General features: G+C 45.2%; 1 protein-coding gene across 21 annotated transcripts in view; it reads left to right on the plus strand.

The window, feature by feature from the left end:
* LOC124605478 (calcium/calmodulin-dependent protein kinase type II alpha chain) overlaps positions 1-18,656 on the plus strand; it is a 983,452-nt gene that overhangs the window by 492,356 nt on the left and 472,440 nt on the right. The window lies entirely within an intron of this gene.

Consider the following 18,656-nt stretch of genomic DNA (forward strand, 5'->3'; position numbering starts at 1 on the left):
TACGTATAATTGTTAGGAAAAATGTCCCATGTGGTGCGCCATTTCCGAATTCATTAGCACTGAAATTAGGAAATCAGGTCGCGGCGCGCACAAATTTAAGCGGCCCGCCAGAGACGGTGTCGCGAAGCATGTTCTTCGTTTGGTTTCCTGAAACCAAACAAGAGCGATACGGAAATTGCGCTCGAGACCGCTGAGCCAAGGGCTGAGCGGTCTCGTGCGCAGTCGTCTACGCTATGAGAACAACTGTCATTTATTGTCGGAGCGAGGTGGCGCAGTGGTTAGCACACTGAACTCGCATTCGGGAGGAAGACGGTTCAAATCTGCATCAGGCCATCCTGAATTAAGTCTTCCGTGATTTTCGTAAATCGCTTCAGGTAAATGCAGGGATGGTTCCTTTGAAAGAGCGCGGTTGATTTCCTATCCCATGCTTTCTTAATCCGATAGGACCGAAGACCTCGCTGTTTGATCACGTCCCCCAAATCAATCAACGAACCAACCAAGCCACTAATCGTATCTGGCGTATCGCGGCATTGTCTCTGGCGGGTCGCTTGAACTTGCGCGTGGAACGGCCTGATTGGCTAACTTCAGTGCCAATTAACTCTGAAACCGCGCAACGTACCGATTTTTTTTCTTAACAATTATTTCCGAGAACAACCTACCCCCCAACACCGTTACAAGCTTTTCAGACTTTTTCTGACCCATGTATTCATCACATTGATAATGAATTTAAAATTCCTCCCGGACAGGCCTTGAAGGCCCAACGGTTCTGACCGGCCGCCGTGTCATCCTCAGCCCACAGGCGTCACCGGATGCGGATATTGATGGGCACGTGGTCAGCACACCGCTCTCCCGGCCGTATGTCAGTTTCCGAGACCGGAACCGCTGCTTCTCAATCAAGTAGCTCCTCAGTTTGCCTCCCAAGGGCTGAGTGCCCCCGCTTGCCAACAGCGCTCGGCAGACCGGATGGTCGCCCATCCAAGTGCTAGCCCAGCCCGAAAGCGCTTAACTTCGGTGATCTGACGGGAACCGGTGCTACCACTGCGGCGCCGGCCGCAGTGACAGAGCGGTTCTAGGCGCTTTAGATTCGAATCCTGCCTCGGGCATGGATGTGTGTGATGTCCTTAGGTTAGTTAGGTTTAAGTAGTTCTACGGGACTGATGACCTCAAATGTTAAGTCCCATAGTGCTCAGAGCCATTTGAACCATTTTGAACCACTGCGGCAAGGCCGTTGGCGACGATGCATTTAGGGCGATGATTAGAGGTAGGATTTTGCAAATTCATTTCTCACAATAAGCTTATTGGCTGTTGATTTCGAGTTCAGGATTCCTTCTTATTTAAGAGACTTTTACAACACTCTGAATTTATCAATTAGATGCCTATATCCACGAAAAAGTAATCTGTGCATTAAGTTTGCACGATGTAAACACTTCAACGTGTTTTAACTATCCAGCCTTGTTGTCATGGCCACCAGAAAGATGGAGCCTAAGTGGAACATAATAACTTACTAATGGCATGGTGATAGGCAAAATTACAGGCAATGAAAGGAACTCCACGATCAGACTTCGTGGACCACAGCCTGCCCAACAGCTTCTGTGTCATCGCCGCGTAGTGCGTCATGGGATGTCCCTCCGGAGGGACATACATTGAGCACTCCGCTATTCCGTTCGTTAATATAGTCTTTCACTTCTCTGCTTCTGTATCATCTTAACGACGCTGACTACACTCCATTCTAGTCGTCTAACAAAACTTCTTGGCAGTATCGAAAATCGACCCACGGCCATCCTTCCTTTTTCGATTTCTGTCTGATACTTGTGATCACTAGCCTTCAGGTAGTGAACGGATGACCCAAAAATCTTGTATCAAAATTGGAGAAAGCGATGCGGAGTTGCTAGGAGTATATTAATGCTATGAGTATGCAGTACGGAGCGTGATCCCTGTACATTTGAAGTACCGCGTTGTCCCGTGTAGAGGCAATCGAGGGGCGGACGTGGGCCAGGCTGGCTGCCGCGATGTATCTGCGGTGGCGTCACCGCTAAATATACTGAGCGCCGCGTCCAGAAAGTCTGGCTGCCCTGCCCTGGCGGGGACACCACCACTCATCTGTCGTGGCGTACTTCTAATGTGGCGACGAGGGCCGAACGACGCACTGAATTTACGACTGTGACGCGCTGATCTCTGGAACCGTGTCTCATCTATTTTTTTCTGTTTGTCTACAGTTCTAAAGTAAAATTCTACTCACCGACGTCACAGAAAACCTTAAAAATTTTGGTCATAAGATCAAATCAGTACACGTTCCAAAACGGAGGATGACACAGAGAAGGCTCGAATACTAAACATCATTTTCCTAAACTGTTTCACTGAGAAATAGCGCGCTTTAGTTCCCCGTTAGGTTGTCATACGAATGTCAAAATGTCAGATGGGATAGGAAAGCAAGTGAAATCGCTCTAGAAATGGAAGGCCATTGGACATAACGGGATACCAATACGATTCTACATAGTGTGTGTCAGAGAACTTGACCGTCTTCTGGCAACAGTGTACTGAAAGAGACGAGAAATTTCTAATGACTGAAGAAAAGCGCAGGTCATTACCGTTTCCAGGAAGGGTCATCAGACAGACGGACAAAGCTGTAGGCCCATACTTCTGATGTCTGTCTGCAGAATTTTGGAAAATGTTGTATGCTCGTCAGTTATATCATATCTGGTGGCCAAAAAAACTCCTCTGTAGGAATTAAGGTGGTTTCGAAAAACAACGATCGTGTGAAACCCAGCTCGCACCGTTCGCCTTAAAGCAGAAAAAACCGGCGCCCTTCTTATGCTCTGTTCCTCGATTTCCAGAATGCGCTCGATACAATTCCGCACTGCCGTCCAAAGGACAACATTCAAGCGTTGGAATTATCAGATCAGCTCTGCCAACTGTTTGTAGTAAACAGAAGATAGCCTGTCGTTCTCTGCGGAAAGAAATCTTCAGACGTAAAAGAATGTGGGGGATATCCCAAGGGAGTGTTGTACGACCATTACAAGATACATATAAACGGCTTAGCGGATAACGTCGAAAGTTCCATCAGGCTTTTCGCGGATGCTGCTGTTGTATTCAGAGAAGTCGCAACGCTAGAAAACTGTAGCTCAGTGCATGGACACCTGCAGAGGATCGACGCTTTGTGCACGCATTGGCAGTTGGCCCTCCGTATAAACAAATGTAATCTCTTGCGCACATATAGGCAGAAAGACCCATTATTGTATGCGTACACATTTGAAAAACAATCACTGGAAGCAGTTACACCCATAAAACATTAGGAGTATGCGAACGGAGCGATTTAATTTGGAACGACCATGTAAAACTAATCACTGGTAAGGCGGATGTCAGAATGAGGTCCATTAGAACAATTCTCGGGAACTGACAAAGAAGGCAGCTTACAAAAACCCATCGTTCTACCAATACTCATATTGCTCGTCAGTCTGAAATACCTACCGAATAAAATTGGTAAAATGGCCGGAATGTACACCTTTGGCACGGATACCATCGGTGAGGCGTCTTGACTGCAGTGAGGTGGCACCACGTCTGCACTCCCAGGTCACCTAATTCCCGTAAATTCCGCCGAGGGAGGCGATGAGCTCTGAGGCCACATTCAGTCACATCCCACGTGTGTTGGATCGGGTTACGATCTGGCGAGTTGGGGGAGGGGAGGGGCAGCACATCAATTGGAACTCGCCACTGTGTTCCTCGAACCACTCCATCACACTCCTCGCCTTCTGACATGGCGCATTGTCGTGTTGAAAAGTACCACTGCTGTCGGGAAACATGATCATCATGGAGGATTGTGCGTGGTCTGCAACGAGTGTCCGATACTTCTTGGCCGTCAAGGTGCCTTGCACGAGCTCCACTGGACCTGTGGATGCCCACACGAATGTTCCACAGAACGTAACAGAGCCGCTGCTAGATACTCTCCGTTCCGTAGTAACGATGTCAACGAGCTGTTCCCCTGGAAGACGACGGATTTGCGTCTCCCTCCGGCATGATGAAGAAGATATCTGGATTCATAAAACCATGCAACGCTCTGCCACTGCGCCAACGTAGAGTGTCGATGGTCACATGCCCACTTCAGTTATAGTTGTGATGTCGTGGTGTTAACTTTGTCACATGGGTCAGCGGCTGCTGAAGCCCAGCTTAGTAGTGTTCTGTGCACTACGTGTTCAGACTCACTTGTACTCCGCCCAGCATTAAAGTCTCATGTTAGTTCCACCACAGTTCGCCGCCTATCCTGTTTTACCAGTCTGCTCATCCTGCGACGTCCGACATATCTACTGAGGGGTGGCCGCACAAGCCCACCACAACTGGACGTGGTTTCATCTTGGTGTCGCCACGTGTTAAAGATACCACAGCACTCCTCGAACAGCCGAAAAGTCATGCAGTTTCTGGAATGCTCGTGCCAAGCTTCCGCACCATCTCAATTCTCCCTCGATCAAATTCAGATCGCGCGCCTTCCCCATTGTACACAAGGACAGCACGCTCATTCATACTACATGCACCGTGCGTAGCCAAACTTCACCCGAAACTTGTGGGTGTTAAAGAAGGACATTGGGGGTGCTCGGGACCTGTACTGATCGAAACCGGTTATCTAAATAAATACTGCGATCTAGGCTGTCTTCAGACAGTTAGGATATAGAGATCACTGTGGTGTCTCCACGACTGTGTAATGCCGTCTTTTACTTAGGGACTTCAGAAAGCAAGGTATACTTGTCTTGCCAGCTAAGACACCGCACAACAAATGTGGTACATTGTCGAAGAGAGTACATGTTCTGAGTTCCCTTCAGAGACAGTTCTACTGCGGTGCAGACAACGGGTGCAGTACAGGGTGAGAGTGAAATGGTGCGGCAACAGGAAACGTCCGCTAGACTGTAAGATTCCTGTGGGCAAAACGTCTAAATTTCGTACAGATTCACCGTAAAGTTCTGGCGGTATGTGGAGCAGGTGTATCGTCGCGTGCAGCCAGAGTTTAATGGTACCAACAATTTGACCACATATATGAACGCGTGATGTCCGTTCTTTCGTTCATCGTGGTTGAAGGGTTTTGAATCGTGGAACGTCTTTCAGTTCCAAGATTCCACACTAGATGGCACCAGCAGTTGTAAACTTGTAGTTAGAGTTCTGATGGCGGCCAAGAAACCACGTTTGACTGTTTGTCTCTTTCGTGATAGTACAAGTTCTTCTTAGATCATTTTCAAGGCATAAATCGAAATATATCGTCTTACATAAAGTCTCATAAATTGTTAGTTTATTTGAAAATTACTGGAGATAAAACTGAAACATTAGCACATGTACAAAGTGTGTGTTGTGCCTAATGTCAGATTTACAGGACAATAGCATGTTGACTACGTGTTGATGTCCACATATGTTTGAACGCCTGTATCTATCATGCCTGTCAGTCAGTTGATTTTAGATGATCCTGCAACAAATACCACTGGCATTCTAATTTATCCTACTTTTAGTTTGTTACTATCAATATTCATTGTTCCATTTCAAAAAGTGTAAGTCTGCACAAAAAATAAACTTTCTAGGTTTTATTACAATCTGTTGATTGACTAACAATGCGAGCCCATGACTACCAATTCAGTATGTCAAATCCACACATCAATAGCACTTTTCATTTCCACAATATTTGCGCTGCAAGTTTCAGGTGATTCACCCAATATGGAAGTAATAACTTGGAACGTTGGGTACAAGAACTACTATGGAATGAGGAGAAGACATTGTGGCGATTTGCTTCGAGCCAGTGATACATTCATAATTTCTCTCTCTCTCTCTCTCTCTCTCTCTCTCTCTCTCTCTCTCTCTCTCTCTCTCTCTCTCCCTCCCCTTCCCCACCTCGCACAGAAAATCCAGCCGGATGTTTCTGCGATGATTTTCTCTTGGTGAAATACCTGATTTAGCTCTGTAGCTTACAAGTTTATTCGAAAGGTATACAGCAGTAATCTTCGGTAGAAGCTCCTTGAATATTTTCCGACCATGGTGGAAAAGAGACGTTGATATATGCTTTGAGGTACACAAGCAGCATTTTTTTTAAAACTACGAGGATCACTCCAAAAGAAATGCATATTGTTTGTTTTTGAACACTGAATTTATTTTCCATAGCTTTCATGTTTTTACAGTATGTTGACACATTCGTGCGAAAAATTACACTTTTTCCACAACCCTTTCAACTGCTGTAGACCACGTCGAATTACGGCCTGTGTACCTGCACAGTAGAAGCCAGAACCAGTACGTCTGAGCCACAGTTTAGCAGCCTTAGTCGTCATCTCCAAATCTCGTTCTACGAAGCGATTCTTTCATTGTACCGAAGAGACTATAATCATGCGGCGTCAGATAAGGTCTGTGGTGTAGGTGGTTCAATGTTATACACCCAGTGATCTCCGAAACCACGTGCCGCAAACCATTTTCAACTGCAACTCTGTCAATATTCTGCAGACACTCGCTTCTCGTTTGCTCACCCGGACTGACAGAGCGTCCACTGTTGTACGTTTGTCAGTCAGTGCCTACTTTTACAAGGTAAGCTCTTTCACCAACGACTAACTGCACTGCGATCACCAACTTCATCTATATACACATTATTCAGCCACATGTGGATGTTTATCACTGTCTCGTCCTTACAACAAAGGCACTCTTAATAGGAGGTTATAGCTGGGAGAATGTTTCTACGACCCCCGTGAATAGCAATGGCGTAGAACAAAAGTTGGATCTTTGAAATTATGGTGTGCATTCCTTTTTGCGTGATCCTAGTAAGTAAGTGTTACAAGCAGTGATCACTTACTTAATATCGAGTTTCTAAATCGAGCATAGAAGATAAGCATTTGCTTTATTGCTTTAGTTTACTGTTAATACGATAGTTCCTCACACTGCTCGACATGTACCAAAATAAAAAGAAAAACAGGTAAATGACAAAACCAGCTATAAACTGTGATGAATGAATTGAATCTCCAGTTTACTAGGCTATACAAATCCACGCAAGTGTAACGGAAAAGAGCTACTACTCGTTTCGTTACTGGTGAAAAAAATCTTCAGTTTAACATTTCCATGTATCCTAAAAATTCTAGGAGAAACTCGTTCAAGAAGGAAGAACAGGTTTCTGAACTTCATAAAAGGAGGAGTTGTAGACATGGAAAAATATAGAACCTATCAGCTGTTGAGTGTTGATAAGGATGTTAAATATTGTTGTACACGAACGAAGACGTGGTGCCGCTGCTGAGAGATATCGCGCAATATAGACAACGTTTTAAGACTTTTGGCCGTGGAAAGAAATTAATTTTTATGTGATAAAACTGCAGTAACTCTTTACAGAGACGGTTTGTTTCCATTTGAATGCGCGTCATGTATGCGACAGGTATACCAACAGGAGAGAAAGGAGCTAGGGTGGAGTATAAAGTCTTGTCGATGTCGAATTCTTGAAAGTCGAACTACTAGATCAATTACGCAAGGATACTGGAGAAAATAAGGATTGTTCTTGTTCAAGAAATCGTTTCAGAAACAAAGAAAACGTAAATACGGCTTAAAGAAAATCTGAAATTCGCTCTTTCCAGGCACTAGTTCAGTGCCTTAAAAAGTTCAAATGGTTCAAATGGCTATTAGCACTATGGGACTTAACATCTGAGGTCATCAGTCCCCTAGTCTTAGAACTATTTAAACCTAACTAACCTAAGGACATCACACACATCCATGCCCGAGGCAGGACTCGAACCTGCGACCGTAGCAGCAGCGCGGTTCCGGACTGAAGCGCCTAGAACCGCTCGGTCACAACGCCCGGCCTTATAAAGTCGGTCATCTCTGTCGGGAGAATCTCAGCAAAGTGTGTAGTAGTGACACCTCGCAGTTAGCGCCACCAGAAGTTTCTGCCTGTTACTACTACTCTGTTGTTAAGTCTTCGTCGTTAACATTTTAAAAACAGCGATTCGTTTTGCTTCTTCTCAAGCTAAGTTTATGCGTTCCCTACAAATGTTAGTTAGTTAAATTACAATTTCGCTTGTGGTTCTGCGCAAAAGTATCTAAAAGATTCGATATCTAGCTTTCCCTAGGTTGTTTCCCCAGCTTTCAATTTAATCTGTATATAAATCGGTATACATAGAAAACAGTGCTAGCTTATTTCATTTTTGTCGCTTAAGTCTAAAATATAGTGACCGCGCGTAATTCACTTAGGTTTATCACTGTTCGCCATTGGCATTTATAATGTTTCCTTTTCCGCCTGATGTACAGCGTCGGTATTTCGCCATTTGAGCGGTCACTTTTTATTGTAGTCTATCGGTCGAAAACGCGCCTTAAAGTTCGTCCATCCTTCGCGTAATAAACTACAGCGTAACCGTAATGATGTTGCAAGATGAGTTTATGAAATTTGACCATTACTGTCATCATTCAGTGATTTACCACTAATACTGATGCTGCCTTTTTCTCTTCGACCGCATGATTTTTCGTCACTGTCTTTTAATTGATACCGACCATTCATATTGAGTATATAGCTTGCGTCATCTCGTAACCACCACAAAGAAATGTGAGGGAAGTTGGAAGGTATATCTGACTGCCAACGGAAGGACAGAGGGAAGAAGTTTGCTTCCCTCGCGACAAAGTTAGGAAATAGGGTTCGCAGAAGGGCGGAAACAAACCACAAATCAGTGAAAGGTAATCGAAGGCTTTGGCCACCAGTCGTATATCTTGCAGAGTTATTCGGCCATGCCGGAAAGTTCGTAATCGCGAATAAAATCGCCGTTTCCTCGCAACTGTTAGTCACTGATTTATTTTGGAACTTTGAAAATTAGTGTTGTTTCTTCCTTTCTGTGATGCTAGATCTCATCCGGTTCCTCAAAAAATGTTAACTGCTGTACACGAACATTGCTTCATAGTTTTTCGGCAATAAATTTTTTCTGTTACCTGCAATCCTGAGCGTACTATACAGGGTGTCCGAAACTTTTAAGGTAAGAATTATGCAGATAGTAGTGCATCTTTTACCTGAGAACAGTTTCGTAAATGAATATTTCAGCTTGCACGAAGTCTTGAATGAGCAATGCATGTGAGGCTTGTATTTAATTTATAGATTGCGTTCATTTCATACTAAACAGCTGCCATGACGTTGGTGGTGCTACGTTGAGAAACGCTACGTAATAATATGTGTTCACCATTATTTACAATTTTCGACGGTGTATCGATACGCGTTATAACAAATATCTCGGATGCTCCCAGCTGCCACAAAGCTGCATTAGAAGTGAAAATCCATATGCCAGAATACCAACAACTTGTGGGTTGTAATTGTACAAGATCACGTTGTAGTACCTTAGTTTTTCCCTTCAGCATTTGAATCGTGTATATCATCTGGTGAAATGTGCTGCTACACTTGTTAGAGATGCTACCTTTTGTTGTCATCGAAAGGATTTCGGTACGAATGCGCCCCCCCCCCCCCCCCCCGCTCCCTTCTTTCGATAGAAGTACCCATGAATAACAGATCCCTCTTAGACTGGACGGAGATGTCGTGCCCGTAAATAACGTGATTGTCGGAATTCACGTCAATGGATTCTTGTGTTACATAAAGTCCTTGATGTTTCTAGATCTCCAGTCTGGAAACCGTCGTTGTTGCTAATCAGTTAAATATTAAATGTTTGACTTTGCCTCCTCCCCTCCCGCCCCCCCCATCACCGCAGCCTATGCTCCTTTCGCGCTCTCCTCTCTCTCTCTCTCTCTCTCTCTCTCTCTCTCTCTCTCTCTCTCTCTCTCTCTCCTCTCCCTCTCTCATGCGTTCTCGCGTTGCGCCGTCGTCTGCTATGTGCAGGTGGTGGGACTGTGTGTGTTGCATTGCACCTTGTTTGTGTACTGCAGTTATTTTGTATACCCATGTTACTGACTGTTCAATTTTCCCCAGTTTATAGAAACCCGTATATTTTTTATGCAGAGATCGTTATTATAAATTCAATTTTTTTTTTCTTAAACGACATACGGATTTTTAGGGAAAGAGGATGGGAGAGATTCATCGAGCTCATCAACCGCAGTGGAGTCAAATGAAAAGTTGCTCATATAAATAAGCAACAAAATTGGCTCGCAGGACAGCGGTATGGACACAGTTCCCAAGGGTTATCTCTTTGAAATTCTGACATGTTTCCTGAGTCCCTTGTAGCAACTTTTCGATTTAAAGTGGCTTTTCCGTAAAATATTAAACTATGTCTTATGAATAGTTTTACTTCTACTTCTTGGATGAAATGCTGCTGTTGTCTTCACGATCTGTGTGAAAGTGAGATATATAGATCAGAGTAATATTAGCAGGAGATGGGTGACGGGATCATTTATGAAGGTTTTCATGTTAAGAGTCTTTCTCCGAGTGTCTGACAGTTGAGATATCTAAGCGTTTGTGTGAACTCTCCCTCTTGGCAAACTAACCTATGGCCTTCCGTGCTGCCCTTCAATTACATGCATGCACGGTGTCTACTGTGAACCAAACTGAAAACGCTTCTTGATTAGTATTCCAGTATCTGTCGTAGAGATGTTCTCAGAGCGATCTTCTTTGTAGAGCATCTACAGTCTCACAGTATCCTCCCAATCAATCTAAACTAACCTTCTTTTCATGCAAGACGATCATTGAAGCATTAAGAGCTTAGCTGACGCGGAAGCTTTTTTTTCTTTTTATTGAACAGCCCGCTGCGTTTACAAGCCTGAGAAATAGACGGTGTTCAGCGACCTGCGTTGTAACCACTTACCGTGCGCTCTCTCCCGGGCTTGGTCCAGCGCCTACGAAGGGGGAGGTCGGAGCGTACTCCTCGGGCTTTAGCTCGTTAGCACTAAGCCCCTCTGTAGCGCGCTCGCTAATCCCTGGCGGCCCCACGTGCACTTGTTCCGTACGCCCCCGCGGCCTGCCTACGGCGCAAGGCCGACATTTGCAAGGTGAGTGGCGGGTAAGGCGCCCGACACACAACGCTGTGCGCATATTAGTAGGCGAGGGCCAGGATCAAAGTGGCCTCCGCCAATCTTCACCCACACACGCCCACACGAGAGCTTCCCACCTCCTTGTTCCGTGCGTGGCTTAGCTACGATGACGCAGTGAATAGCGAGAGCAGGCTGACGTTCTACGTGCACAAGACTGACTGCGAGCAAATTAAAAATTACACCACCAATTGTAAAACGGTCCCAAAAATGAATTATGGCAATAAAAATGGATCCAAAATTGTAATAATGACGTTCCTAAGACAGATCACTTCAGTTGTTTCCCATGCTCCACAACAGCCCAAACTTATGTACCGCATTTTTAAAATGTGGCTACGCCTATTCAGGCTGTTTTAGTTTTATTTCTAGACCATGCCCTCTTAGACAAATTATAGATTAAGGTATATCTTCTGAAGACGGCTCGATTATTTGGGCTGAAACCTAGGTAAAGGTTGGTTTCATTACCTCAATCGAGGTTGATAGTTTCTTATATATTAGATTATCACGATTGCTGACTGTGCTGCAATGTTGAACGTACAAAAATTTTTGATCAGGTAGTGTCTTTGAGGAGAAGATAAATCCCAAAAGATAGGAAAACGTAAGTTACAACTTTAACCTGCAGTTAATGCGGCTGTACGGTTCGCTTATGCCGTTATCTGTTTACGTATATCTCGTCTCCAGCTCCATTGTTTACTTCTTTTACATGACCCCTCAGTAAATATGTGGTATATGTTTTGTTGAAGAAGAATTTTAGAGCTGTGTATTGGTGCTAGGAAATTAATATGTACTCTTTCGTGCAAGCATGAAAACGATACCGACAAGTGGAAAGGAAATGAATAAGCTAAAACTGGCAGCGTAAAATTTCATCCGGTATAATGTTACCCGCTGTTTTAGGGAAAGCTCAAACTCTGTAACTACAGCGCGCAGCGGCTACGTTGAGAACTGGAGTAATGAAATGCTGAGGCGCCCTTTTGTCCTTTTAAATCTGTAGCCACCGCCGCGAGCGGAGAGTTTGCCGGCGTAATTATTAAAACGCGGGAAATTATTAATTCTCTCGCAATAACAGCGCGCGGGGCGCAGGTGGGAAGGCTTTAGTGGAATTTCGCAGCTGCAGCTGACAGCCAATCCGCTCCCGGCCCCGGAATAAATTTGAAGTCCGCCAGCAATTATTAAAAGCAATGCTCGCAAGGTTTGGAACGCATATTTAATACAGTACTGAGTCCGAGAGTAATTAATAGACTGAGTATATGGAGGAGAAGGACGTTTTACACGCCGTGCATACACTTTCTCGCTACAAGTGCATGAATATTTCTGTGTATTGGGACTCCCGTTGCAAACCTGTTGTTACTGACGCGATTTGGTAGCGATGTTTGTGATGTGATCATGAGATCGCAGCTCAATTCACAACTGCTTTTGGGTTCCTCTCGAACTTGCACCCGGTACTAAGTAGAGCACGCTAGGAAATGGAAGCAACATTCGAAAATTCTTCTCCCCCCCCCCCCCCCCCCTTCCACACACTGGATGACTGTACTAAGAAAATACCTTCTCTGAATATTAATAGTAAAAGACGCTGTGATTGGTCCAGAACGCCTCTCGCGTAGCGCCTCACCCATGTTCTATTCTTGCATAAATCACGAATAGCTGAAGTCAAACATGAGTCAAACGTTCGCTTCATCATAGTTACAATAAAAAAAAATAAAGTTATGATTGATAGAATGTAGGACGAGCAGCGTCGCCAACCTTGAAGCCTTCCATGCTTGCCGAGGCTCTGCATACAGCTGCGAAACAAACAACGCGAGGACGAATGACTATCAGTTAGCCGCTACCACTCGACTTGCTGAACTGTCTCTTAAACGAATTTTTATAGTAGCCAGACATCAAGCCAGAGCTTCTGAATTAATAAAAACCTGTATACACTACTGGCCATTAAAATTGCTAGACCAAGAAGAAATGCAGATGATAAACGGGTATTCATTGGGCTAATATATTATACTAGAATTCACATGTGATTACATTTTCACGCACTGTGGGTGCATAGATCATGAGAACCCAATACCCAGAACAACCACCCCTGGCCGTATTGATGGTCTTGATACGCCCTGGCATTGAGTCAAACAGAGCCTGGATGGCATGTACAGGTACAGCTGCCCAGGCAGCTTCAACACGATACCACAGTTCATCAAGAGTAGTGACTGGCGTATTGTGACGAGCCCCTTGCTCGGCCACCATTGAGCAAACGTTTTCATTTGGTGAGAGATCCGGAGAATGTGCTGGCCAGGGCAGCAGTCGAACATTTTCTGTATCCAGAACGGCCCATACAGGATCTGCAACATGCGGTCGTGCGTTATCCTGCAGAAATGTAGGGTTTCGCAGGGATCGAATGAAGGGTAGAGCCATGGGTCGTAACACATCTGAAATGCAACGTCCACTGTTCAAAGTGCCGTCAATGCGAACAAGAGGTGACCGAGACGTGTAACCAATGGCACCCCATACCCTCACGCCGGGTGATGCACCAGTATGGCAATGACGTATACACGCTTCCAATGTGCGTTCACCGCGATGTCGCCAAACACGACTGCGACCATCATGATGCTATAAAGAGAACCTGGATTCATCCGAAAAAATGACGTTTTGCCATTCGTGCACCCAGGTTCGTCGTTGAGTACACCATCGCAGGCGCTCCTGTCTGTGGTGCAGCGTCAAAGGTAACCGCAGCCATGGTCTCCGAGCTGATAGTCCATGCTGCTGCAAACGTCGTCGATCTAGCGGTTCTAGGCGCGCAGTCCGGAACCGCGCGACTGCTACGGTCGCAGGTTCGAATCCTGCCTCGGGCATGGATGTGTGTGATGTCCTTAGGTTAGTTAGGTTTAAGTAGTTCTAAGTTCTAGGGGACTGATGACCACAGTAGTTAAGTCCCATAGTGCTCACAGCCATTTGAACCATTTGAACCAAACGTCGTCGAACTGTTCGTGCAGATGGTCGTTGTCTTGCAAATGTCCCCATCTGTTGACTCAGGGATCGAGACGTGGCTGCACGATCTTTTACAGCCATGCGGATAAGATGGCTGTCATCTCCACTGCTAGTGATACGAGGCCGTTGGGATCCAGCACGGCGTTCCGTATTACCCTCCTGAACCCACTGATTCCGAATTCTGCTAACAGTCATTGGATCTCGACCAACGCGAGCAGCAATGTCGCGATACGATAAACCGCAATCGCGATAGGCTACAATCCGACCTTTATCAAAGAAGGAAACGTGATGGTACGCATTTCTCCGCCTTACACGAGGCATCACAACAACGTTTCATCAGGCAACGCCGATCAACTGCTGTTTGTGTATGAGAAATCGGTTGGAAACTTTCCTCATGTTAGTACGTTGTAGGTGTTGCCCCCGGCGCCAACCTTGCGTGAATGCTCTGAAAGGCTAATCATTTGCATATCGCAGCATCTTCTTCCTGTCAGTTAAATTTCGCGTCTGTAGCACGCCATCTTCGTGGTGTAGCAATTTTAATGGCCAGTAGTGTAATAGTCTCTCTAAGTTTACTTACTTATTAGAAGCGCTAAGTTACACTGACGGAAAGAAATGGCGACAATAAGGAGTTGTGCCATCTGAACGAATGTTGGTAGACGTGCTTCTACGTCTGAAAGATGATATCTGTTCATAGTTCGAGCCAGTCGTATAAGAGTGGCGCTACTAACGCCACCACGAGGATGCAGAACAGGTTTTCTTTTTAAACACACGCTGTAACAGTCGTGAGCGTTAGTTACCTATGAGATTGGGCGTGGTAAGTTAATGCTAGTCAGAAGTAACTTTAAGACGAGAAACACGACACTGAGGTCGAATGAGATCGTGTAATAGGACTACGATAAGCTGGATATGCCTTTTGCAATACTGCAGAAAGATTTGGCAAGACTGTACCCACCGTACGTGATTGCTGCAGCGGTGGTCACGTGAATGTACGGTCGCAAGAAGACGGGGCTGCCGACGACCGAAAGGGAAGACCATCGTGCTCGGCGTATAGCTGTGGCGCATCTCACTACATGCGCAACAGCAATTTGAGCAGCAGTTGGCACCACCGTGACACAACCAATTGTTACAAATCGGTTACTTCAAGGAGAGCCCCGAACCAGAGACCCTGTGGTGTGCATCCCACTGACCCCAAACACCAACAGTGGTGTCAAGTGGAGGTTTGTTGTGTTTTGTGATGAAAGCTGACTGCCTCGTTGCCACTCATGACCGTGTGATGGTTAGGAGGAGGCATTTGCGGGCCTGCAACCAACTTAACCTGCGTGCTAGACACACAGAGCCTACACCTGGATTTACGGTCTGGGCTGCGTTTGTCTACGACAGCGGGAGCACTCTCCTGGTTATCCCAAGCACCATGGCAGCAAATATGTACGTCAGTCTGGTGATTCGACCTGTTGTGCTGCCATTCATGGTCTGCATTCCAGGAGGGTGTTTTCCAACAGGATAACTCTAGCCCACATACCTCTATTGTAGACCAACATGATGTGCAGCGTTACCTGTATGATCTACCGAGTGTCGACACGTTTTGTTGTCCTGCTCGGTCATCAGATCTGTCCCCAATCGAGCATATATGGGACATCACAGGACGACAACTTCAGCGTCATCCAAAAACAGCACTAACCGTCCCTGCGTTGACCGACGAAGTGCATCAGGCATGGAATTCCATCCTACAAACTGACATCCGGTAGCTATGGTCGCAGGTTCGAATCCTGCCTCGATCATGGATGTGTGTGCTGTCCTTAGGTTAGCTAGGTTTAAGTAGTTCTAAGTCTAGGGGACTGATGACCTCAGATGTTAAGTCCCATAGTGCTTAGAGCCAATTGACATCCGGTATATACGTTTACATGCTTGCATTCAATATTCTGGCAGTTACTTCGATTATTAATGTACCAGCATTTTACATTTGCAATGGCTTACCTCGAGCTTACATTAACGTGTGCTCTTGCAATGTTAATCACGAAGTATGTTACCTGGAAAAATGTATTCCTGAAATTACGGTACTCTACATTAATTATTATTTGGTGTTGCGATTTTTTTCCAGACGGTGTATACACTGTTGGTTCATGAAGCTGCAAGGAAAATATTTTTCACCTTTTTTCGTAGCACACAGTATCCTGTTTCTGAATCATTTGTATATAAACCGTTCTTTTCAATCCGTCGTATTTCTAATTACATGCAATAAAAAAATGAAACTCATCTCTTTCGCATATCCGCTTTTGTATAGCTGAATGTTCTGAAGATTGTATCATCCAATTCTCAAATTTGTAATTATTCCAGCACCGTATCTAGTTTATATACAAAAATGTTTCACATAACGGCTGTGAATTGCATTATGGTGTTACTTCATTTTATTGAAATATCTCAATAAATAATTTATGTTTTATTTAACATTCAGTGAACATGTACACATTTCTTTTTAATTCTATTGAGAGACTCTTCGTCACTTCCTCTTACTGAAACTTCAAATATTATTTTTTTCCGCCCAGTTCTTTATTCTTAAATACACTACTGGCCATTAAAATTGCTACATCAAGAAGAAATGCAGATGATAAACACGTATTCATTGGAAAAATATATTATACTAGAACTGACATGTGATTACATTTTCACGCAATTTGCGTGCATAGATCCTGAGAAATCAGTATCCAGAACAACCACTTCCGGCCGTAATAATGGCCTTGATTGGCCTGGGCATTGAGTCAAACAGAGCTTGGATGGCGTGTACAGGTACAGCTGCCCATGCAGCTTCAACACGATACCACAGTTCATCAAGAGTAGTGACTGGCGTATTGTGACGAGCCATCTGCTCGGCCACCATTGACCAGACGTTTTCAATTGCTGAGAGATCTGGAGAATGTGCTGGCCAGGGCAGCAGTCGAACATTTTTTGTATCCAGAAAGGCCCATACAGAACCTGCAACATGCGGTCGTGCATTTTCCTCCTGAAATGTAGGGTTTCGCAGGGATCGAATGAAGGGTAGAGCCACGGGTCGTAAAACTTCTGTAACGTCCACTGTTCAAAGTGCCGTCAATGCGAACAAGAGGTGACCGAGACGTGTAACCAATGGCACCCCATACCATCATGCCCGGTGATACGCCAGTATGGCGATGACGAATACACGCTTCCAATGTGCGTTCACCGCGATGTCGCGAACCACGGATGCGACCATCATGATGCTGTAAACACAACCTGGATTCATCCGAAAAAATGACGTTTTGCCATTCGTGCACCCAGGTTCGTCGTCGTTGAGTACACCATCGCAGACGCTCCTGTCTGTGATGTAGCGTCAAGGGTAACCGCAGCCGTGGTCTCCGAGCTGATAGTCCATGCTGCTGCAAACGTCGTCGAACTGTTCGTGCAGATGGTTGTTGTCTTGCAAACGCCACCGTCTGTTGACTCAGGGATGGAGACGTGGCTGCAGGATTCGTTACAGCCATGCGGATAAGTTTCCTGTCATCTCGACTGCTAGTGATACGAGGCCGTTGGGATCCAGCACGGCGTTCCGTATTACCCTCCTGAACGCACCGATTCCATATTCTGCTAACAGTCATTGGATCTCGACCAACGCGAGCAGCAATGTCGCGGTACGAGAAACCGCAATCGCGATAGGCTACAATCCGACCTTTATCAAAGTCGGAAACGTGATGGTACGCATTTCTCCTCCTTACACGAGGCATCACAACAACGTTTCATCAGCCAACGACGGTCAACTGCTGCTTGTGTACGAGAAATCTGTTGGAAATTTTCCTCATGTCAGCACTTCGTAGGTGTCGCCACCGGCGCCAGCCTTGCGTGAATGCTCTGAAAAGCTAATCATTTGCATATCACAACATCTTCTTACTGTCGTTTAAATTTCGCGTCTGTAGCACGTCATCTTCGTGGTGTAGCAATTTTAATGGCCAGTAGTGTATCTACACCTACATGTGTACTCCGCAAGCCACCTAATGGAGCGTTGCGGAGGGTACTTCGTGTTACATTGCCATTTTATCCCTTCCAGTCGCGAATGGTTCACGTGAAGAAGGATTGTTGATAATCCTCCATGTGAGCTCGAATCTCTATAATTTTACTTTCGTGATCTTTTTGCGACATATACGTAGGAGCGCCAGTATATTGTGTGATTCTTCTAAAAGTGTACGCTTACGGAATTTTCACGTTGGACCACATAGTGATTACTGGAGTTCGTTGAGCATACCCGTGATGCTTTGGTGCTTACGAAATTAACCTGTAACAAAACACTCTCCTCTCCATCGCAGCTTCTGTATTTCTTGTGTCAATCCTATCTGGTACGTATCCGAGACTTACAAGTAATAGTCAAGTGTTTGTCGAACTAGGATTCTATAAGCTATCTCCTTTGTGGGTGGACTAGATTTAATGAGGATTCTTCCGTTGTATCTGTCTGAATGTGCCTTACCTCCGATTACGTTCGTGTGGACGTTCCACTTTATGTCGCTATGTACGCATACTCCTATACACTTTACGGATAAACGCTTCTAGTGATTGTCCTGCAATCGTGTAATCGTGCAATAATGGGTCTTCCTGCCTTTTTAAGCTATACGCGTCACATTTCTATATGGTCAGAGTCAACTACCAATTGTTGCACCAAGCGTCGACCCTTCGCAGGTCTTCCTTGATTTCGCTGCTGTTTTCTCAGCATTATCCGCGAAAAGCATCATCGAACTTGCGAT

The sequence above is a fragment of the Schistocerca americana genome, chromosome 1 (genome assembly GCF_021461395.2).
Source record: "Schistocerca americana isolate TAMUIC-IGC-003095 chromosome 1, iqSchAmer2.1, whole genome shotgun sequence".
In the NCBI taxonomy this organism is placed as follows: domain Eukaryota; kingdom Metazoa; phylum Arthropoda; class Insecta; order Orthoptera; family Acrididae; genus Schistocerca; species Schistocerca americana.